The 22,232-nt window shown below is 43.5% G+C and overlaps 1 protein-coding gene across 3 annotated transcripts in view; it reads right to left on the bottom strand.

Moving 5' to 3' along the window:
* LOC145357124 (alpha-1,3-mannosyl-glycoprotein 4-beta-N-acetylglucosaminyltransferase C-like) overlaps positions 1–22,232 on the bottom strand; it is a 169,657-nt gene that overhangs the window by 130,547 nt on the left and 16,878 nt on the right. The window contains exon 1 of one of the 3 annotated variants that reach the window (XM_080210274.1): positions 9,656–10,575. The exons of 1 other annotated variant lie outside the window; for it this stretch is intronic. The gene's annotated coding sequence lies outside the window, so the exon portion shown is untranslated. Of the gene's footprint in view, positions 1–8,253; positions 8,337–9,655; positions 10,576–22,232 lie in introns of those variants that run through there. One more of the 3 variants, XM_080210277.1, reaches the window with a different exon arrangement.

The following is a 22,232-nucleotide window of genomic DNA, read 5'->3' on the forward strand; positions in this document are numbered from 1 at the left end:
TGCAATTGTCCAAGTTAAACATTATGCTTACGGTAATTAAATAACTTAGGCTGAGGGATGGCCACTTAGGCAAGCGGGCAGAGGGTGAGCTGGGATGTGGGCCATTCCATCACAGTAATCCGTGAATCCTGAAATATATTCTGTAATCATGACCCATAACAGCAGTTTAAGAGAATCCTATCTAAAGCATGGATCCAGAGTCTTCGCACGCACACCAACAACTGGCTATTTTATGAATCTGTATGCATTAAACAAGATTTAACAAACAAAAGTCAGATTTTGGCAGTGACATCCTGTGACTGCTGGTCTGTTCATTTAACTGCTCAGATTAACTTCACTCTGATTAATTACACTGCCGCTATCACTAACAAAGCATCCAGGGCTGAGAGTCAGCCTGGGGCCAAACACTTGGGCAGGAGTGGAGATGTGTGCCCACTCCAGGAGCTAGAGGTGAGGGTTCAATCTGAAAACCTCACTATATTGAATCCAGAGGAGAACATGCTTGTTTCAGCGACCTTGATTGCATTTCCTTCCCATTGATCTCGACTGTGCAGCTCACATCTGCTCTTCTGAAGCCAGATGTGGCTCTTTCAAGAAGAGTTTCAAACTACTTTAATAAAATTAAAGCGCTGACACTATAGTTAAGAAAGCTCACCAACGCCTCTACTTTCCCAGAAGACTAAGGAAATTTGGCATGTCAGCTACGACTCTCATTAACTTTTACAGATGCACCATAGAAAGCATTCTTTCTGGTTGTATCACAGCTTGGTATGGGTTCCTGCTCTGCCCAAGGCCACAAGAACTACAAAAGATCGTGAATGTAGCCCAATCCATCACGCAAACCAGCCTCCCATCCATTAACTCTGTCTACACTTCCCGCTACCTCGGCAAAGCAGCCAGTATAATTAAGGACCCCACGCACCCCGGACATTCTCTCTTCCACTTTCCTCCTTTGGGAAAAAGATACAAAAGTCTGAGGTCACGTACCAACCAACTCAAGAACAGCTTCTTCCCTGCTGCTGTCAGACTTTTGAATGGGCTTACTTTGCATTAAGTTGATCTTTCTCTACACCCTAGCTATGACTGTAACACTACATTCTGCACTGCCTCGTTTCCTTCTCTATGAACAGTATAGTTTGTCTGTATAGTGTGCAAGGAACAATAATTTTCACCATATGTTAATACATGTGACAATAATAAATCAAATCAAATCAAACCAAAATTATCAGTCAGTAATTCCACCCATGGACTGAAGATTATAAGATGTATATGAGTTTGCCCAGCTTTAGCCTAACCCATGATTAACGGAAGCAATAGAATTCTGTAATTATAACCCATAGCATCAGTTTAAGAGGTTACTTAGTGCTATGTATTAGCAGCACACACACACACACACACTCTTACACACACACACACACACACACACACGCACACTCTTACACACACATGCGTACACACACACACTTACACACACACACTCTTACACACACACGCACACACACATACACACACATGCATACACACACACTTACACACACACTTGCGCACACACACATGCACACACATGCATACACACACACACACTTACACACACACACACTTACACTCACACACACTTACACTCACACACACTTACACACACACACACACACACACTCACACTCACACACACACTTATACACACACACACTTACACTCACACACACTTATACACACACACACTTACACACACACACACACTAACACACACACATGCACACACACACACACACACACTTACACACACACACATCATATCAGACAGAGATACCAAGAAATTATACATGATAGACAGCAATGTATTTAAAGTTGGATTGCTAACAAAGAACAATATCAGTGCCTTTCATTACAGTTAGTTGCATCCAGTCTATAGAATCATACCCCTGTTCCAATGCACCTCAGGGGACCATCATGTGTTTTACTCACATTAATAGCACTAAAAATACAGTATTTAATGCTGTCAGCCTCACCCTAGCATGTTCTGCACTTGGATGAACCAGACCATTTTGAATTTGTGGGCTGATTCTGGGCTTTTTCTTTAGGTCAGCGACAGCTTGTCATTGGGGCTCAAAACAAGACCTTTTAATCTCACCCAGAAGCAATAAGCTAAACACTGAAGGCAAAAGAATTTACAGACATCATGAATAATTGAATATACTTTAATCAACTCTCAAAATGAATATTGCGCCTGTGATTATTAAAATCCATTTTGAGCGTACACCCGATTTCTCATGATATTGTCACTGGGAGAAGAGTATTCTGCTCTATAACGAGTATGACCAAGCAAGCGTTACACTAAGTAATGTGACATTTACAGAAAGTGTATGTTTTATTCAAGACTTTTAGTGAAATGTAAACAGATATAATTAAGTTTCAGAGTCAGATACAGAACAATGTTAAACTGAAGGCATTGAGTGGCAAGGCTTTATCTGTTAATATTGCCCATTTATCTACTGGGCTCAAATCAGGGATGTGATGGAATAGTTACTTGGCGAGGTGTAAACTCCAACAACATTCAAGGAGCTCAACACTATCCAGGAAAAAGCAATTTGTTTGATTGGTGCTTTTGCCACCATCCCCAGTATCGCTGGTACTGGACAATTTACAGGGTCTACTGTAGCAACTCACCAAGGTTATCTCAACTGAGCCTCCTCCCTGGATCACTAAGAAACAGACATGTCATGCGAACATCATTATCTCCAAGTTCCCCTCTAATTCCCACCCCATCCTGATTGTTATTTTGTCAATCCCTAACTCTGCTAAGGGGAGGTCCTGTGGTGCAGTGGGTAGCATCCCTGCCTCTCAGCCAGAAGCTCTAGGTTCAAGTCCAGGTGTGGAGATGCCAGCGATGGATTGGGGGGTGGGCACAGTAAGAAGTCCCACAACACTAGGTTAAAGTCCAACAGGTTTATTTGGTAGCACAAGCTTTCAAAGTGTCACTCCTTGTTCAGGTGAGTAACCTGGTGTTGTGAGACTTCAAGTCCCACCCAAGGTCTTGATGGCCAAGAAGGTGTACTCATAATGTGACTAAATAATCCTTCCAACATATGCCAATGGCAGGAAGTGAGAGTGGCAAAGATTCCTGGATGGTCATGGTGGGGGTGGCTCATGTAGATCAGATTGATGCCAATAACAAAGGTTTGAGTCCTGTTTTGGCTGGGGTGGACTTGGGAGCTGCCTCCTTGCCTTACTCCTGAGGTATGGTGCTGTGGGCTGGACTTGCTTTCAGGCAGAGAACTCAAGAAGAACGTGCTTTAAAGGTGATGTTGGGCCTTGTCCTTGAACTGTTACAGTTTAATAATAAGGCTGTTACAATATTGTTGGGTAAGCAGTTCCAGAGTTTTGATCCAATGGATTAAGGAATTGTGATATATTTCTAAAAATGATGATGTGTGGAATTTTACGGGATGATTCTAACTGTCCATCCAGCGGGAAGATGGAAGAGTTCCCCGTCCATTTTTTGAGCAAGTTTTCACACCCATTCTTATGTATTTAGTCATTGAAAAAATGGTGTAGACTGTTTCCAGCTGCTGCAGGTAGTGGGTGGATGAGGTATCGCACAAGTTAATGCTTGGTTCTGGACAGTGTCAGGCTCTTGAGTACAGATAGCAGCTCCAAGGAAATGTGAGTATTCCATCACACTCCTGACTTGCAGAAAGATCCAGGAGGCAAACCGTGGGCCATAGAATACCCAACACCTGACCTAGTCTAGGAGCTAGCAGGCACCATTTATGTGGGTTTCTGTTGAGTTTCTGGTCAGTGGTCACTCCCAATATATAGATTTGGTACTCAGTGACAGTAATAAGAACATAAGAACATAAGAAATAGGAGCAGGAGTAGGCCATCTAGCCCTTCGAGCCTGCCCCGCCATTCAATAAGATCATGGCTGATCTGTTGTGGCTCAGTTCCACTTTCCCGCCCTCTCCCCATAACTCTTAATCCCCTCTCTTATCAAGAACCCATCAACCCGCTTCTTAAAAATATTTAGCGAGGCAGCCTCCACCACTTCAACGGGCAGAGAATTCCAGAGATTCACCACCCTTTGAGTGAAGAAGTTCCTCCTCAACTCTGTTCTAAACCGCCTCCCCTTTATCTTGAGGCTGTGCCCCCTAGTCCTACTGTCTTTTTTGAGCGGGAAGAGTCTCTCCACCTCTATCCTATCCATCCCATTCATCATCTTATACGTCTCAATGAGATCTCCCCTCATTCTTCTAAACTCTAACGAGTACAAGCCTAGTTTATTCAGCCTCTCCTCATAGCTCAATCCCCTCAACTCCGCAATGTAACTGCATGAAGGTGCTAAAGGCTGTCTTGTTGGATATGGATGTTGCTGGGTGTTTATGTATAGTGAACAGTACTTGCCACTTATCAGCCCAAGTTTTGCTGCGGGCATGGATTGCTTCACTGTGTGAGGAAATGTAGGTCCAGTCATAACCAGAATATCTCCTATAATGACTTATCTTTCCAAACTTCTGGTGTTGCTCAATGGTCTATTTTTGGTTCTTTCACCATTAACATACTTCTCTTTGGAGCATCATCCAAAGATGCAGTTTAGCTACACTGTTAACCATCCCAATGTTACCACCAATTCTTCACTGTTTCTTCAAGATGCCCTGTTGCCTCTCCATCACTGAACTCTGAATGAGCCAATTATGCACAGAAAGGCCAAAGCCTGTGTTTCTATGCACCGCACCCCCTCAGCCCCTGCTCCCCCCAACCCCTCAGCCACCTCCAGCCCGCCCCTCAGCTCCTCTCCACCAACACACCCCCCCCCAACAGCCCCCCCCCCCCCACCCCCACCACCACCACCTCCCTCCACCCCACCCAGTAACCACCAGTTTTATTCCCTAGCCACTGGTTTCAACTCCCTGCTTGTCCAAACCCAACCTAAAGTAAAAGAAGTTTATTTATTAGTGTCACAAGAAAGGCTTACATTAACACCGCAATGAAGTTACTGTGAAATTCCCCTAGTCGCCACACTCTGGCGCCTATTTGGGTCAATGCACCGAACCAGCACATCTTTCAGAATGTGGGAATAAACCAGAGCACCCGGAGGAAACCCATGCAGACACGGGGAGAACGTGCAGCCTCCAGACAGACAGTGACTCAAGCTGGGAATCGAACCTAGAGCCCCAGCGCTGTGAGGCAGCAGCGCTAACCACTGTGCCACCATGCCACCCAGAACTTATTGCTCTGTTCAATGTTCTCTGGCTGGTCGTCCATCTTCCAAATTCTGAGGCTCCTCATGTCAAATCCTGTTCATCCATCAGCCAAGCTCACAGACTTACACTGGCTTCTGAACCTTTAAAACTTTCATCTAACTTTTCACACTCCCTGGCCTCATCCTCTTTGTAACTTCCTACAGCCATACAAACCTCTCCAATTCTGGACCCTCCTGATTACTGATTGCTGGTGGCTGTGTCTTCAGCTGCCGAAGCCATAAGCTTCCTTCCTGAACTTAAACACTACATTCTGCTCTCTCTCCTTTCCTTCTCCCCTACGAACAGTGTGCTTTGAAACAATACTTTTCACTGCATCCAAATACACATGACAACAATAAATCAATCAACTTCTCTCTTTAAAATTTAATACAAAATCTGTCCCAAAGATGTGCAGGTTAGATGATTAGCCATGATAAATTCTCTCTTAGGGGGATTAGCAGGGTAAATACTTGGAGTTACGGCTATAGGGTCTGTCTGGGATTGTGGTTGGTGCAGGCACAATGGACTAAATGGCCTCCTCCTGCACTGTAGGGATTCTGTGATTCTATGATGATACTCGTTGACTGAACATTTGATCTCCTGTCCTAATGTCTCCTTCTTAGATTCAGCATCAATTTTTGTCTGATTACTCGCTGTGAAACAGCTTTCAATAAAGTAAAAGCGAAATACCGCAGATGCTGGAATCTGAAACCAAAACAGAAAATGCTGGAAAATCTTAGCAGGTCTGACAGCGTCTGTGGAGAGAGAGTAGAGCCAACGTTTCGAGTCTCGGTGACCCTTCATCAGAGCAAAGAAAACCAGTAGAGATCTATACTATGAGAGTGGGGGTGGGCGCTGTAATTGGACAAACAAAATGTAAATGATGAAGGTAGTGGACAAATGTGCTAAAAGTGTCATTAAGTGATTAGAATGTGTGAATGGCAGAATACAGATACAGATGATTAAGGGATTGTTAAGCATCTTTGAATGCCTTATTTAGTTAAAGCGCTATTTAAATGCACATTATTGTGATTGCTACCAAATGCCGTACTGATCAATGCATAAATAAAGGTCCTTTCCAACCACATTGCTCCAAACAGCTGATACTGTGATTGTTACTGGTGTCTGCTCGTTGCCAGCTTTGCTTTTTACTGTAGTGTCGTGAATAAAATCACCCTCATTATTAAGAACTATCATGTGCACTTTCACACTTAATTCACAGCTGTAATAAACAAACTGCTTTCCTAAATTAGACTCTAAATTACAATCTAGAACAACCACACTGAAAATAACAAACGGCAATAGGTCAAGCAGCAACCATAACTTCTTTAATAATTAGTCAAAATCTCATTACCACTAGAATGAGGGAAAACAAATTGTCAGCATTTCTTAAAGGCAACCATAAAAATACACCCCACACAATGGAGTTGTCATTGCATCCCTGAATGTAGCAAGTTGCACCAGTCAATGTACTTACAGCTTTGAGATGAGATGCAATCCTGACAATCAACAGAGCTATTAGATTATATCACAGTGAATTGAATGCATCCATAATCCAGTACAACAGTTTACAATAATACAGCCTTCAGCAGGTAAAATAACACCAAAAACAGGTAGGGACGTAAAAATTTAAAAATTGCAAAAGTGACCCCACTCAGATGTACCAAACTCTCCATTGAAAAGACATTCATGAAATGTCACATTCTCCATCTAGAGAGCAAGAGATAACTTTTTTAGGGGTGGTCCACTGGTATTGTCACTAAGCTATTAATCCAGAAACTCAGTTAATGTTCTGAGGACCCAGGTTCAAATCCCGCCACAGCAGATGGTGAAATTTGAATTCAATAAAAGATATCTGGAATTAAGAATCTGCTAATGACCATGAAACCATTGTCAATTGTTGGAAAACCCATCTAGTTCACTGATGTCCTTTAGGGAAGGAAATCTGCCGTCATTGTCTGGTCTACATGTGACTCCAGAGACACAGTAATGTGATTGATTCTCAACTGCCATCGGGCAACTAGGGATGGGCAATAAATGCTGGCCAGCCAGCGACACCCATATCCCATGAATTAATAAAAAAAAACACAGAATAATATTCTGCTGCTTAAGACTGGAGAAAAGAACTAATTAAATTTTGTGCCCATTTAATTTATTTTTAATTGTAATAATTACAGTAAGTATTCTATCTACAGATTTCTTTAACCTTTCAATAATTGGAATGAAAACCTGTGCATTGGAGAAAATGAGTTTGCTAGTGGGATGTTACTTCCACTGTGCTAAAAGTAATATCTTTCCATTCTGTGATGACTCAGTTGGAAAAAAGAAATGTGGCTGAACCATCGAGATCAGAAGGTCTAAAATTCTGTGCTAATCAGAGCTGGAAAGCTTATAGAGGCACTATATTTGATCTGAAGAAGGGTCAAGTGTCAGAAAAAAGATTTTTGCTATTGATTGTAGTGGGACCAAAGTAGGTAGTTTGTGCAGAATTGGTGCAAGCTCCCATATCCCCGCTGCTGGCATTACCTTTTGTTTTACTTATTAGGGTCACAAGTAGGTTTACATTAACACTGCAATGAAGTTCCTTTGAAAATCCCCTAGTCGCCACACTCTGGTGCCTGTTTGGATGCAGTGAGGGAAAATTTAGCATGGCCAATGCACCTAACTAGCACGTCTTTCAGACTGTGGAAGGAAACCAGAGCACCCGGAGGAAACCCACACAGGCATGGGGAGGATGTGCAAGCTCAGCACAGACCATGACCCAAGCCAGGAATTGAACCTGGGTCCCTGGCGCTGTGAGGCAGCGGTGCTTTCCATTATGCCATGGTGCCAATGGTACCCAACTAGACTCATATATTTAAAAAAATGGCCATTTGATAGTGGTGCGGGAGACCCCAGTGGATGTCTGCTCCAGATGGAGTCCACTGTCTTTGGAAGAAAGAGGAGGAGGAGGACACTGACAGAGAGAGAAAAAAATGCTTTCAAGCAAATTAGAGATTCTGCTATACCTTACCTCTACAGAATTTCAATGAAAAATAGTCTGTAATGGATGAGTTCTGCTGTGCTGAGAGCTTCAGGACGTCTCCAGTCTTAAACCTTCCAAGACTGAAACATGCGTTTACTAAAATGATGTTACGTAGACCAAATGACTCACTTAAAAAAAATGTTAAAAATAGATGACTGCTTGGCGTCCAATCCTGTCAGTGACAAGGTCTGCTTCAGAAGGAGGTTTACAAAAACCATCAATCAATTAGTTTACTTCCAGCAAGGGAAGAATTCCACTGCTCATTATACAATATTCCCATTAAACTGCCCCTGTTACAGAAAACTTCACCATGTCGCCACTAACAAAAAATGTTGCTCTTTTTTAAAAGGATCGCTGAAGATGTCCACTTTTATTTAGCGGAGGTGGAATATTTACAACTCATTGAATCCAGTATAAGGGTGGCCCAGCCCCTGTCTGGTTATCCGGAAGGTATTTCCCATCTTAGTCAAATTCTCTAACTCCATGGGAGGGATAACTTTCACTCACATTTAAATACTCCCAAGCCCGTTACCCACAACCATTCCTTTCAATCTTAAAATCTGCGGTAGCGTTACTGCACCAAACAGCACTAGTTACAGTTACCTACCAGCTACCTCGCAAAAACAGCCAGCATAATCCAGGACCCCACACACCCCGGACATTCTCCCTTCCACCTCCTTCCGTCGGGATAAAGATACAAGTTTGAGATCATGTACTAACCGACACAACTTCCCTGCTCTCCTCAGGACCTGCTATATATTAAACTGATCTTTCTCTTCTCCCGTCTGTAACTGCAACAGTATATTCTGACAGCCTCTCCTTCTTCCCTATCTACTCTATGAATGGTATATTTTGTCTGTATAGCGCAAGAAACAATAATTTTCACTGTATCCAGTGCATGTGACAATAATAAATCAAATCAAATCCCAATACAAGTGACAATAATAAATCAAATCTTGGTCATATAATTTTATGGGACAAGGATGTGTGAGTCTGATAGCCCAGTTAGATATCTGACCCTCTCAATAACAGAACGTGAGCCAAATTTATCCTCCCAATTATTATTCTTTTTCCATAAATGTATTGCAGATCGTGGGATGTTTCACCTCTGATGGCAGAGGGAGAAAGTTGTGAACAAACCAGTCAAGTTCTCCTAAACCAGACGCGGGAGCTGCACTTTAAGAGGTTCAGCTTTCCCGGACCCTGCCCCACTCCAAGACTGGCTGCCTTTTATCATTCACTGCTTTACATTCCTCAGACAACAAGCTGCCCAGAAAGGCTGGAAAACAGCTGAATTTCCCAGATGTTATCAGACAAAAACCACAGTGGGGAAAAGAATGAGAGAATTTCAGAACCCAAACAGTTAAAACTTGGTTGAAAATAATCTTACCTTTACTGTGCACATTTCCAATCTCTTCTTCTCCAGCCTTTCAACATGAGATCTACATCCTAGTGCAGCAGAGAATGAACTGATGTTGCTTTGCCCACACAGCATGACCAGAGTCTGCTATTTTCCCATATTTGTGTGTGTGTCTGAGAGAGAGAAAGGGGTTGTGTCCCTCTTACACATGCCAAGGCACGTTAACATGGAAAGTGGGGTTGGAAATAAGTCACAGATCCCTGCCACAGCTCTGGAAAGCAATCGCTGCTAAATGCTCGTCAGCCTCAGAGAGAGAGACTCACTCTCTCCGAGGAGGGGGAGCCCGGAGAGAAATCTGCACCATCTGTATCTGTTTGTAACACGGGTTACCTGTGTTTTCCCGGGGCCTTACACTCTGTCATGTAAATTAGCAAAACACTCAGCAGCTTGTTAGTGGTGCCCATCTGTTAACTTAGCCGTTTGCCTGCTGATCTCTTTAACCACACACACACACTGTGGGATTGCCTCCAGGAAGGCAGCCCGGACCAGCTCAACCAAGACGGGTATTGCAACCCTTCAACCGAGGGGATTATCTGGCATAGGGAGGGGATTGCTACATACAGATACGGTAATAAAAATCCACATTTCTTTAACCTCAGCAATCCTCTGCAAACACGCACGTCAGAATCCTGGGCTTTGGTTGGAAGCTGTAATTCTGATTTTTTCTTTCCCGGCACAGCCTCCTCCACACACTGGAACTAACCATTAGTCAAATAACCACATCTCCCATGATAATATGGCTCATAGTTCCCTAACAGTTCCTGGTAAGAAAGCCGAGTTGACGCAAAAATAAATAAACCTATGTTTAGCAATCCAAATGAAAGCTTAACAGAGCACCTGATTTGGTAATTGTTGGTATTGGACTGAGGTAAACACAGGAAGAAGTCTCACAACACCAGGTTAAAGACCAACAGGTTTATTTGGAACCAGGAACTTTTGGAGAGCTGCTCCTTTATCAGGTGAGTGGAGAGGTAGGTTTCACAAACACTGTATACATACGCAGAAACACAATTGCAAGATAATGATTGGAATGTGAGTTTTAAAGTTTAAAGTGAAAGTTTATTTATTATTGTCACAAGTAGGCTTACGTTAACACTGCAATGAAGTTATTGTGAAATTCTTTACAGGTAATCAAGTCTTTACAGAGATCTATAGTGGGAGTGGAGAGAGGGATAATCATAGGTTAAAGAGGTGTGAATTGTCTCAGGCTAGGACAGTTAGTGAGATTTTGCAAGAATGGTGGGGGCTACATGTAGTGTGACATGAACCCAAGATCCTGATTGAGGCTGTCCTCATGTGTATACCTTGAGTATCAGTTTCTGCTCAGCGATTCTGCATTGTTGTGTGTCTTGAAGGCTGCCTTGGAGAATGCTTACCCAAAGACCGGAGGCTGAATGCCCTGACCATTGACTATTACATAGCAGCAGCATTGGACAGGATTTGAATTCCTTTGCAGGAGTTTATTAAACTTTTTTTGACACAGAATGCTGCTACAATACAACATGCAAAGAAATGGTCAATTTTTAATCTAAAGTAGAAGTTTTGCGATTGGCACACATTCCTTATTTGTCACAATCACCTCCTCAGCTGCACTTTCGCTGTCACATCTGAATTTATTGCCTCAAAGTCAATGGCAGCAAAACTAAAAACAAAACGAGTAAAGGAGGAACAAAGCGACACTTTCTGAAGAAATGGTCAGAAACGAGGGAACCAACAAAACTCATAGTGCAAGGAGGGTGCTGCGGACTCATTCTATTTCAATCGCAACTTTATATTGCTGACTAGGGGAGTTCAAGGCCGTTTTGTTAACATGAATCACCATCCATTGTGTACCAATAGTATTTGTCACATGACCACAACCCTTGTAAAAAGCTGTGATGGTAAACTTTGTCTGTTGGTAACTGTAACAGGCAGAAGCTGAAGCCTGCAGAACAGACCTGCAACACCATCGCTCTACCTGCTGTCCTCAGCGTCAAGACCCTACCTCTGTGACATAGCGATAAGGAATTACCATCAAAATGGACACCTGGTGTCATAGTATCCACTTCTGAAATAGGCAAATTCAAAGAAACTTCTCCAGATCTTACATTGGCAACCTCACTGGAAAAATAAACACCACTATTTAAAAAAACTGCCTCACCCATGAACACACCTAGATAACAAGGACACCTATGTCAGACCCCTATTTATTGACTATAGCTTAGCCTTCCCATGAAACTCATCTCAAAACTCCGTGGCCTGGGCCTCAGCACCTCCCTCTGCGACTCAATCCTGACCTTCCTAACCCACAGACCACAATCAGTAAGGATAGGCAACAACACCTCCCCCACCATCATCCTCAACACTGGTGCCCCACAAGGCTGTGTTCTCAGCCCCCTGCTATACTCCTTATACACCTATGACTGTGTAGCTAAATTCACCTCCAATTCCATTTTCAAGTTTGCTGACGACACCACCCTAGTGGGTCAGATCTCAAACAGTGACGAGACAGAGTACAGGAATGAGATAGAGAACCTGGTGAACTGGTACAACAACAATAATCTCTCCCTCAATGTCAACAAAATGAAGGAGATTGTCGTTGACTTCAGGAAGTGTAAAGGAGAACATGCCCCTGTCTACATTAATGGGGACAAAGTAAAAAAGATCAAAAGCTTCAAGTTTTTAGGTGTCCAGATCACCAACAATCTATCCTGGTTCCCCTAAGCTGACACTATAGTTAAGAAAGCCCACCAATGCCTCTACTTTCTCAGAAGACTAAGGAAATTTGGCATGTCAGTTACAACTCTCAACAACTTTTACAGATGCACCATAGAAAGCATTCTTTCTGGTTGTATCACAGCTTGGTATGGGCTCCTGCTCTGCCCAACACTGCAAGGAACTACAAAAGGTTATGAATGTAGCCCAATCCATCATGTAAATTAGCTTCCCATCCATTGACTCTGTCTACACTTCTGACTGCCTCAGCAAGCAGCCAGCATAATTAAGGACCCCATGCAGCCCACCTTCTTCCTTTGGGGTAAAGATATAAAAGTCTGAGGTTACGCATCAATCAACTCAAGAACAGCTTCTTCCCTGCTACTGTCAGACCTTGAATGGACTGAGCTTGCATTAAATTGATCTTTCTCTACACGCTAGCTATGATGGTGACACTATATTCTACACTCTGTTGTTTCCTGCTCTGTAAACGTTATGCTTTGTCTGTATAGTGCGCAAGAAACAATACTTTTCACTGTATGTTAATACATGTGACAATAATAAATCAAATCAAAAGAAATCAAAATCAAATCAAATCAATAGTGAAGGACTCAGACTCTCTATTTTCTACCTTTTACCATTGAACCTTAAATTGGCCAAAAGTAACCCTCTCCACTGTATGACTTATAATTTTGCATGCACGTGTGTACTTGTGTGAGTTCGTATGTGTATGCATGTTGCACTGTTGCAATATTAGAAATTAACCCTGCATAACCCTGGGGATTTTTTCTCTGAAGCATAGGAGGCTGAGGGGTGATCTTATGGAGGTTTATAAAATAATGAGGGGCACAGATCAACGAGATAGTCAATATCTTTTCCCAAAGGTAGGGGAGTCTAAAACTAGGGGGCACAGGTTTAAGGTGAAAGGGGAGAGATACGAAAGGGTCCAGAGGGACAATTGTTTTGCACAGAGGGTGGTGAGTGTCTGGAACAAGCTGCCAGAGGTAGTAGTAGAGGCAGGTACAATCTTGTCTTTTAAGAAGCATTTAGACAGTTATATGGGTACGATGGGTATATAGGGATGTGGACCAAATATGAGCATTTGGGACTAGTTTAGGGGTTAAAAAAGGGGCAGCATGGACAAGTTGGGCCGAAGGGCCTGTTTCCATGCTGTAAATCTCTATGACTCTATAATCCCTTTTGTGTTTTAACCCAGGAAAGCCTGCCAGACTGAGATCTGTGTAATCAATACAGATAATGAATTAACATATTCATCCTTATAAATTTCCAAAAACCCTGTTGTAATCAATCGAGATGTTGGGAAAAAAGGGATTAGGGAAAAGGGCCAACTACTCCATCCTTACCCTGGTGGTAACGACATTTTGGAACATAACTCTCAATAATGATTAAATGAACCTGCTCAATTGTCTTTTAATATCTTTATCAAACCTCTTATTTTAAGACCTCAGCCTATCCTTGTCCTTTATATTGAGTCCACTCCTCCCTGAATCCAATCTATTGACTAGATCATCAATATTCTTGCCTCTATCTGCTGTTCTATTCACTGAATGTAGATCACGCAGTCTGGGCATGTTTTCCAGAATGTAGCAGACACATTTACTTTGTCCAACTAATAGCCTAGAGCTCCAAGCCTATAGCGCCTGTTTAAAGGTTGCAAACCAGCATCCTAAGCTTCCAATATGGAGGACAGAATGTGCATGCTATTATGAACTGTGATGTGGGCCATCCGCCTTATTAATAAACAATAACCAGTGTCCAGGCATGAACTGAGCATGGAAGCCTTTGTATTTGCAATTAAAGATTTTTTTAAAAGTTTATTTATTAGTGTCACAAGTAAGGCTTATGTTAACACTGCAATGAAGTTACTGTGAAATTTCCAGAGCCGCCATATTCTGGCGCCTGTTCGGGTCAATGCACCTAACCAGCACGCCTTTCATACTGTGAGAGGAAACTGGAGCACCCGGAGTAAACCCACGCAGACATGGGAACAACGTGCAAGCTCCACAGGGACAGTGACCCAAACTGGGAATTGAACCCAGGTCCCTGGAGCTATGAGGTAGCAGTGCTAACCACTGTGCCACCATGCCACCCAATAAGTGGGCCTTCTTGCCTCTTCCAAAGTAGCCATTCTCCAAACTAAACATCAAGTTCTTATAGAACAGCATATTCTCCAACGCATTGTGAGAAACATCATGGGAGATTGGCTAATGCTAAATTAAAAGTATCTCTTCTACTGTACACTTCCTATAAATCCCACACCAACTCCTTGTAATACTGTCACATTTTGATTGCAAAAAATACTTGTCCTTTATATTGTGTCCACTCTCCCTGAATCCCACTGCCAGACTGTTGACTAGATTGTCAATATCATTTCCCAAGGTAGGGGAGTCCAAAACTAGAGGTGAGAGGGGAGAGGTACAAAAGGGCCCAGAGAGGCAATTTTTTCACACAGAGGGTGATGAGTATCTGGAACAAGTTGTCAGAGGTAGTAGTAGAGGTGGGTACAACTTTGTCTTTTAGAAAGCGTTTAGACAGTTACATGGGTACAAAGGTATCAAGGTTTATGGGCCAAATGCGGGCAACTGGGACTAGCTTTGAGGTTTAAAGAGAAGACAAGTTGGGCCGAAGGGCCCAGTTCCACGCTGTAAACCTTTATGACTTTATAACTCCAGCCTGCATCTAACCATGAATGGAGAACGCAACTCTAGGCCAATTATCCAGTTTCCCAATTCATAACCTAGGAATGAAAATCTTGTCCCTAGTATCTGTGCAGAATCCCTGAATTAGTGCAAAGTCCTTTAGCCATTTCCTGGACACCTTGGCAAGTTCAGCAACTCAACCAAACTTTGACAATTAGAGCTAGAACCAGTAAAAATCAATCAAGAACTAACTTGAGGGTAAATGATAATCACTCTAACTGATATTGGTTGGTTGGCACAGCTGCCTCACATTGGTTGTGTGGTGTTGGAGAGATGGATAGGGAATTCTCCCTGCTGCTGGAGGCAGCCTCAGCTGTGCTAATTGGAGGAGTATTGACTTCCACTCAATGGCTGACTTTACAGTGGCAGAGGCAGCTCGCCAATGGCCGGTAGTGGGATCTTCCGCTCCTGACAAACGTGATGGCACTTCCCATGGTTTTCCAACCGAGCTGCTGGAAAACCAGCCTCAGGGAGGGCTTGGAAAATCCTGGTCAATGACGGTGCTGCCATCAAATCAGGGCAGCATGGTGGCACATGGTTAGCACTGCTGCCTCACAATGCCAGGGATCCGGGCATGGTGGCACAATCATTAGCACTGCTGCCTCGCAGTGTCGGAGGCCCGGGTTCAATTCCTGGCTTGGGTCACTGTCTGTGTGAACTCTGCATGTTCTCCTTGTGTCTGCGTGGGTTTCCCCTGGGTGCTTTAGTTTCCTCCAGCAGTCTGAAAGACATGCTGGTTAGGTTCATCAGCTGTGCTAAATTGTCCCTCAGTTATCCGAATAGGCGCTGAAGTGTGGCGACTAGGGGATTTTCACAGGGACTTCATTGCAGTGTTAATGTAGGCCTTGTGACAATAATAAATAAACTTTAAAAAAAACAAATCCCTGTTACTAACTGCATGATGGCATGTAACCATAGTCATAGGGTGGCACGGTGGCACCAGGGACCCAGGTTCAATTCTGGCCTTCTGTATGAAGTTTGCACATTCTCCCCGTCTCTGCGTGGGTTTCCCCCGGGTGCTCCGGTTTCCTCCCACAGTCCAAAGGTGTTTGGGTTATGTTGATTGGCCGTGATAAATTGTCAGGGGGACTAGCAGGGTAAATGTGTGATTATGGGGATAGGGCCTGGGTGAGACTGTGGTCAGTACAGACTCAATGGGCTGAATGGTCTCCTTCTGTATAGAGGGATTCTATGGAAAAAAATAATCTACCTAATTTGCATTCTTCTTCTGTTTTACTGACTGTAGTTTATAATGTAACGTAACAGAGGTGCACCTGCAGCTAACACTTATCTCATATAATTAGTTTGTTGAATATTAGCATGCAAAAATGTGTATTTTAAACTGCACGCTGTATTGGAATTCTGTTGCAAGGGACTGTTTTTAACAATTGTGAACAATAAGCTGAAAAAATTAACTCTCACTGGCAGAGCTTCAGTTCTGACTTTAAATGGTGCATTTATCCTTTGGCAGAAGCCCCTGGTTTGAAACCAAAGTTTGCAGGATGATTGAAATGGTTTTTTCAAACAGCTCACTGCCACTGGCCTGGGAGAATGGTTCGGTTTGTTAATGCTAACCTATTGCAATGGTTTCACTGCTCTGCCTCTAAGTGGATCTCATGTTCCTTATGTAGCAGATGCTACATCCTGGAGGTAATCTAACCCTGCAGAGATCTGATACCCTTTTAGGGCTCACACTATCCTGAATCGATTGTGCCCAGCTGTGAAAGGTTGTACTGTCAGAAAACCGGTTACTATTGGCATTGGGAAATAGGTAAAATGTTTTTACAGAAATTCCACAATAAAGATCAGAGAGGGCAGCTTAAATGTTGATGCACTGAACAGTAAACACGGCAGGTTTGGCTGGTTTTCTAGTGGCAGAGGGGAGGGTACACACATACCCTAAATCATAAAATTCCTACAGTACAGAAGGAGGCTGTTTGGTCCATCGAGCCTGCACTGACAACAATCCCACCCTATCCCCGTAACCCCACACATTTACCCTACTAATCCCCCTGACACTAAGGGACAATTTAGCGCGGCCAATCAACCTAACCTGCACATCTTTGGACTGTGGGAGGAAACCGGAGCACCCGGAGGAAACCCACACAGACTTGGGGAGAACATGCAAGCTCCACACAGACAGTGACCCAAGCCGGAATTGAACCTGGGTCCACGGTGCTGTGAGGCAGCAGTGCCATCCACTGTGCCACCATGCCCACTGTACCAGTGTAACATTAATGTATTATATCTGGATGAGGGGTGGGACTGGGGGGGTGTTGGCTGGGTGAAGTCCTCAGAATTTCTTCTGTCTCTGGGTCATTTGCATGGAGTTCCTTGGAGATCAGGGGGTTGAAGGGGGAGAGTAACTGTTGGTAACCTTCCCCAACCACTGATGAGTAAGTGTTTATGAAGAGAGAGGATAATTGAAGGTGAAGATAAAATTTGCCCCCCAAACCCCTCTCCAGCCCACCTCCCAGCCCACACCCTTCAGTGCTTTCCAAGTTCTTCTCTCCATTGACAGACAGCAGAGAGTCTGTGTGATTCAATGGGCTCAATAGCCTTGCTTTGTGTTGTAATCATTCCATGATATTACAATGCTCAAACCATGTTAGCACAACTGCATCAAATCAAATGGTGGACACTCTGTTGACAAACAGACTAAATCCCTGTGATGAGTTTCATTTTTGCAGATTTCTGAAGAAAGAAACATGCTGTTGAAGCTTTCTCTCTTGCACTCATCAGGACAGATGCAAGAATTCCAAATTTCAAAGAGAACAACAATTTATGCTGCATGAGAGAAGTGATGTTGATTGTTTGTCAAGTTAACACTTATTCTCTTGTTTGTTGAGACGTAAATGCACCAGGGAGCTATTGTCCCCCATACTTACATTTATACAAAAAAGAAATTGGGTGGGATTTTCCAGCCTCGCCTGCCCTGAAACCAGAAAAACCTATGTAAGGTCAACAGATCTTTCTGTGGTCTGCTTCTCACCCATTCCAATTCCCATGTTGGATGGGACGGTGAAATTCATAAGAACATAAGAACATAAGAAATAGGAGCAGGAGTAGGCCATCTAGCCCTTCGAGCCTGCCCCGCCATTCAATAAGATCATGGCTGATCTGTCGTGGCTCAGTTCCACATTCCCGCCCTCTCCCCATAACCCTTAATCCCCTCGCTTATCAAAAACCCATCAACCCGCGTCTTAAAAATATTTAGCGAGGCAGCCTCCACCACCTCAACGGGCAGAGAATTCCAGAGATTCACCACCCTTTAAGTGAAGGAGTTCCTCCTCAACTCCGTTCTAAACCACCCCCCCTTTATCTTGAGGCTGTGTCCCCTAGTCCTACTGTCCTTTCTGAGCGGGAAGAGTCTCTCCACCTCTATCCTATCCATCCCATTCATCATCTTATACATCTCAATGAGATCTCCCCTCATTCTTCTAAACTCTAACGAGCACAAGCCTAGTTTATTCAGCCTCTCCTCATAGCTCAACCCCCTCAACTCCGGCATCAGCCTAGTAAACCTCCTCTGCACTCCCTCCAAGGCCAAAATATCCTTGCGTAAGTGCTGCGACCAAAACTGCACACAGTACTCCAGCTGTGGCCTCACCAATGCCCTATACAGCCGCAGCAAGACCTCCCTACTTTTATATTCTATCCCCCTCGCTATGAAGGCCAGAATCCCATTCGCCTTCCTGACCACCTGCTGCACCTGCAGGCTGGGTTTTTGCGACTCATGCACAAGGACCCCGAGGTCCCTCTGCACCGTCGCATTCTGCAGTTTTTCGCCACATAAGTAAATTCATCCCACAATGTCTGGACCTATACACCTATACACACCCATGCTGAAGCTATAGTTAAGAAATGTCTCTACTTTCTCAGAAGACTAAGGAAATTTGGCATGTCAGCTACGACTCTCACCAAATTTTACAGATCACCATAGAAAGCATTCTTTCTGATTGTGTCACAGCTTGGTATGGGCTCCTGCTCTGTCTAAGACCGCAAGGAACGACAGAAGGTCATGAATGTAGCCCAATCCATCACGCAAACTAGCCTCCTATCCAATGACTCTGTCGACATTTCCTGCTGCCTCGGCAAAGTGGCCAACATAATTAAGGACCCCAAGCACCCCGGACATTCTCTCTTCCTCCTTCTTCAAACAGGAAAACAATACAAAAGTTTGAGGTCACGTACCAGCCAACTCGAGAATAGCTCCTCCCCTGCTGTTGTCAGACTTTTGAATGGATTTACCTTGCATTGAATGGATCTTTCTCTACACCCTAACTATGACTGTAGCATACATCCTGCAATCTCTTCTTTCCTTTTCTATGAACGGTATGCTTTGTATAGCGAGCGAAAAACAATTATTTTCACTGTATGTTAATACATGTGATAGTAATAAATCAAATCAAATCAAATCAACATATCCTTTCTTCCTGCAGAGGACAGCTCCCTGAGTGTGAGTGTATGTAGCCTCTGGCAAGTGTAAGTGAGCTGAATTTTGAGTCTGATAAATGATCTTAATTTGGCTGTTGGTGTAATTCTTAGCACACTCAGCGTTGTTCAGCAAGTATTGGCTAATCGCAAATCACGCCTAATGTTAGAACACAAAAGTTATCTATTGAATGTTTCTGAGCGTGCATTGGCCCAGTGTTTCTCAAAATAGGGATTGTGACCCACAGGTGGATCAAAGGATGTTGAAAAATGGGTCACCAAAAATTATCCCCAATGACTGCCTGAGCTTTTTATCTATTTTCTCAGTTGGTGGGTTCTGGTTGCAGTAGTGTATGACCACATGAGGCAAGAATAAACAGGTCAGCACACACTATATGTGCACCAAGGGTTCTGTATGTCAGTGCTTTCAGCATCAATTTCCTTTCCCTTTCTACTAAGCTGATTGGAGACATGGATTGTTTTTTATGTGAAAGAGACAAGTACTAAGTGAATGTGATGTAGGTCGTGTGGGACAGCCATTTGGTAAAAGTGGGTACTGGAAAAAAATGTTTGAAAAACACTGTATGGGACTCAAGCTCGTACCAGCGTTAGTCCCACAATCGAGCGATGTTCATACAGAATGGAATAGAAGGAATAGGTTACAGATTGCTAATTTACATCATACCCTACACTGCACTTGGTCTGAGGTGAGCAAACTTCTTTTATTTTTTGGTTTGACTGGTTTGTGCCACTATATTGCCTCAATAGATGACTGCATCACAAACACTGTACTGTAAACTCACTGAGCCTCTTTGGTGGCACAATTTTGACCATCATCGAAATGAATCTGTCCAATCATGTAGTCTCTGAAAGCGAATAGTATGTCTTTGTGCATGGCTTCAATGTTTGTGTTCCTGTGGCCCACACCACTCACGTTGTGTTCCTAGGGCACAATCTCAGACTAAAGGGACGATCCTCTAAAACAGAGATGAGTGATGAACCTGTGGAACTCTTTGCTGCAGAAGGCTGTGGAGGCCAGGTCATTTAAGACAGAGATGGATAGGTTCTTGATTAATAAGGGGGTCAGGAGTTATGGGGAAAAGGCAGGAGAATGGGGATGAGAAAAATATCAGCCATGGTTGAATGGCGGAGCAGACTCGATGGGCCGAGTGGCCTCATTCTGTTCCTGTGTCTTATGGTCTTCTGGAAGAAGTATTAGGAGTTTGAATTTTATTCTCAACTATCCTGCTGCAAAGCACAGTCTGCTGAAAACACTGGGGAGGGGTGAGGGAGGGGGGGCGTATCTCCTCCTGCTTTATATTCAGTTTTAATGACACAGTGTACGTCCAAATAGATAGTGTTGCTGTGAGTTCGGGACAGCTCTCACACTTGTGTCAGTTTCCAGAGAAATGCACCTTTGATGCAATGATCCCCTAACTTCTTAACTCTTGCAGACTTCTGATAAGTAGATGACAGATTTACTATGTTTGGATTTGCTGTTGTGTGTAAGAATTTCTTTACGTGCCTTAATGCACTGCACCCCACACTCAAATCCACCTTTGAAATGGAGCACTGTAATAAGATTCCTTTCTTCTATGTATTAGTTGAAAAATCCCCCAATGCCTTCTCTACTCCTGTCTCCTGTAAGTCTATCTTCACTGATCAATATTCACATTGTGACACCTACAGCTCTGCAAGACTGGTCTTATTGGCAATCTCGTAAATTGGAGCTGACCTATTTTCTCAGCATGCAAGCTTGTTGCTGAAATAGGCCACATCAAAGCTATCCTGTGGGATAATGGCTATCCCAAAATGATCATTGCTCACTGTGTATTGCACACACTCACAAACTGGTCAAAGGCCACCACTTTCAGACCTGAAAAATGCCTGGTGTAACCTGGGAGAGCAAAGTCTCTCAAAAATCTCTGCAAATGGTGAAGTTAGCCATTTCCTCCATGCACTCCAGTTTCCTCTCATAGTCTGAAAGATGTGCTGGTTAGGTGCATTGGCCATGCTAGATTCTCCCTCAGTGTACCTGAACAGGCGCCAGTGTGTGGCGACCAGAGGATATTCACAGTGACTTCATTGCAGTGTTAATGTAAGCCTATTTGTGACTAATAAATAAACTTTACTTCCTACTGTTACTATGCAGTAGTAACACAAGCGGTATTTTCAATTAACAGGAAACTACCATCAAGCCTTTGTTCTATCACAGAAGCGAGTAAGGTGATATATGAATTTCAGTGTGGGTACAATGCCAGGCTGGTGTGCCATATGTCCCATTGATGGATCATATCCAATAACACACCCTTTTGGCTGTTCCCAATAGGCAGAATACTGACTGTACTCAGCCAGCCCTTACTCATTAAAGTCAGAACATAATGTGTAACTACAGGTGAGATTCCGTGATGGGGCAGCAATTGCGAATCAATCCTGATTTTGCTAAGAATCCAATTCACAACCAATTTGGGATTATTAGTCAACCTCACAATGTAGGTTACTTGCTAGAAGCTACATATATTCTCGTGCTAGATTCCCAGGTTAGCCACACTGACCTCTGCCGACTATGGTAAGGTCCGCAAGACATAACAGGCTACAAGATGAAGGTGTGTAAAATCGCCAGCTCCAATGCACCCCTCCCTGATGAGCTCAATGCATTCTACTTCCGTTTTGACCAAGAGGTCAGCGACAGCACACCC

This window comes from Carcharhinus amblyrhynchos, chromosome 22, assembly GCF_965287045.1.
Source record: "Carcharhinus amblyrhynchos chromosome 22, sCarAmb.v2.hapA, whole genome shotgun sequence".
NCBI classification, from domain to species: domain Eukaryota; kingdom Metazoa; phylum Chordata; class Chondrichthyes; order Carcharhiniformes; family Carcharhinidae; genus Carcharhinus; species Carcharhinus amblyrhynchos.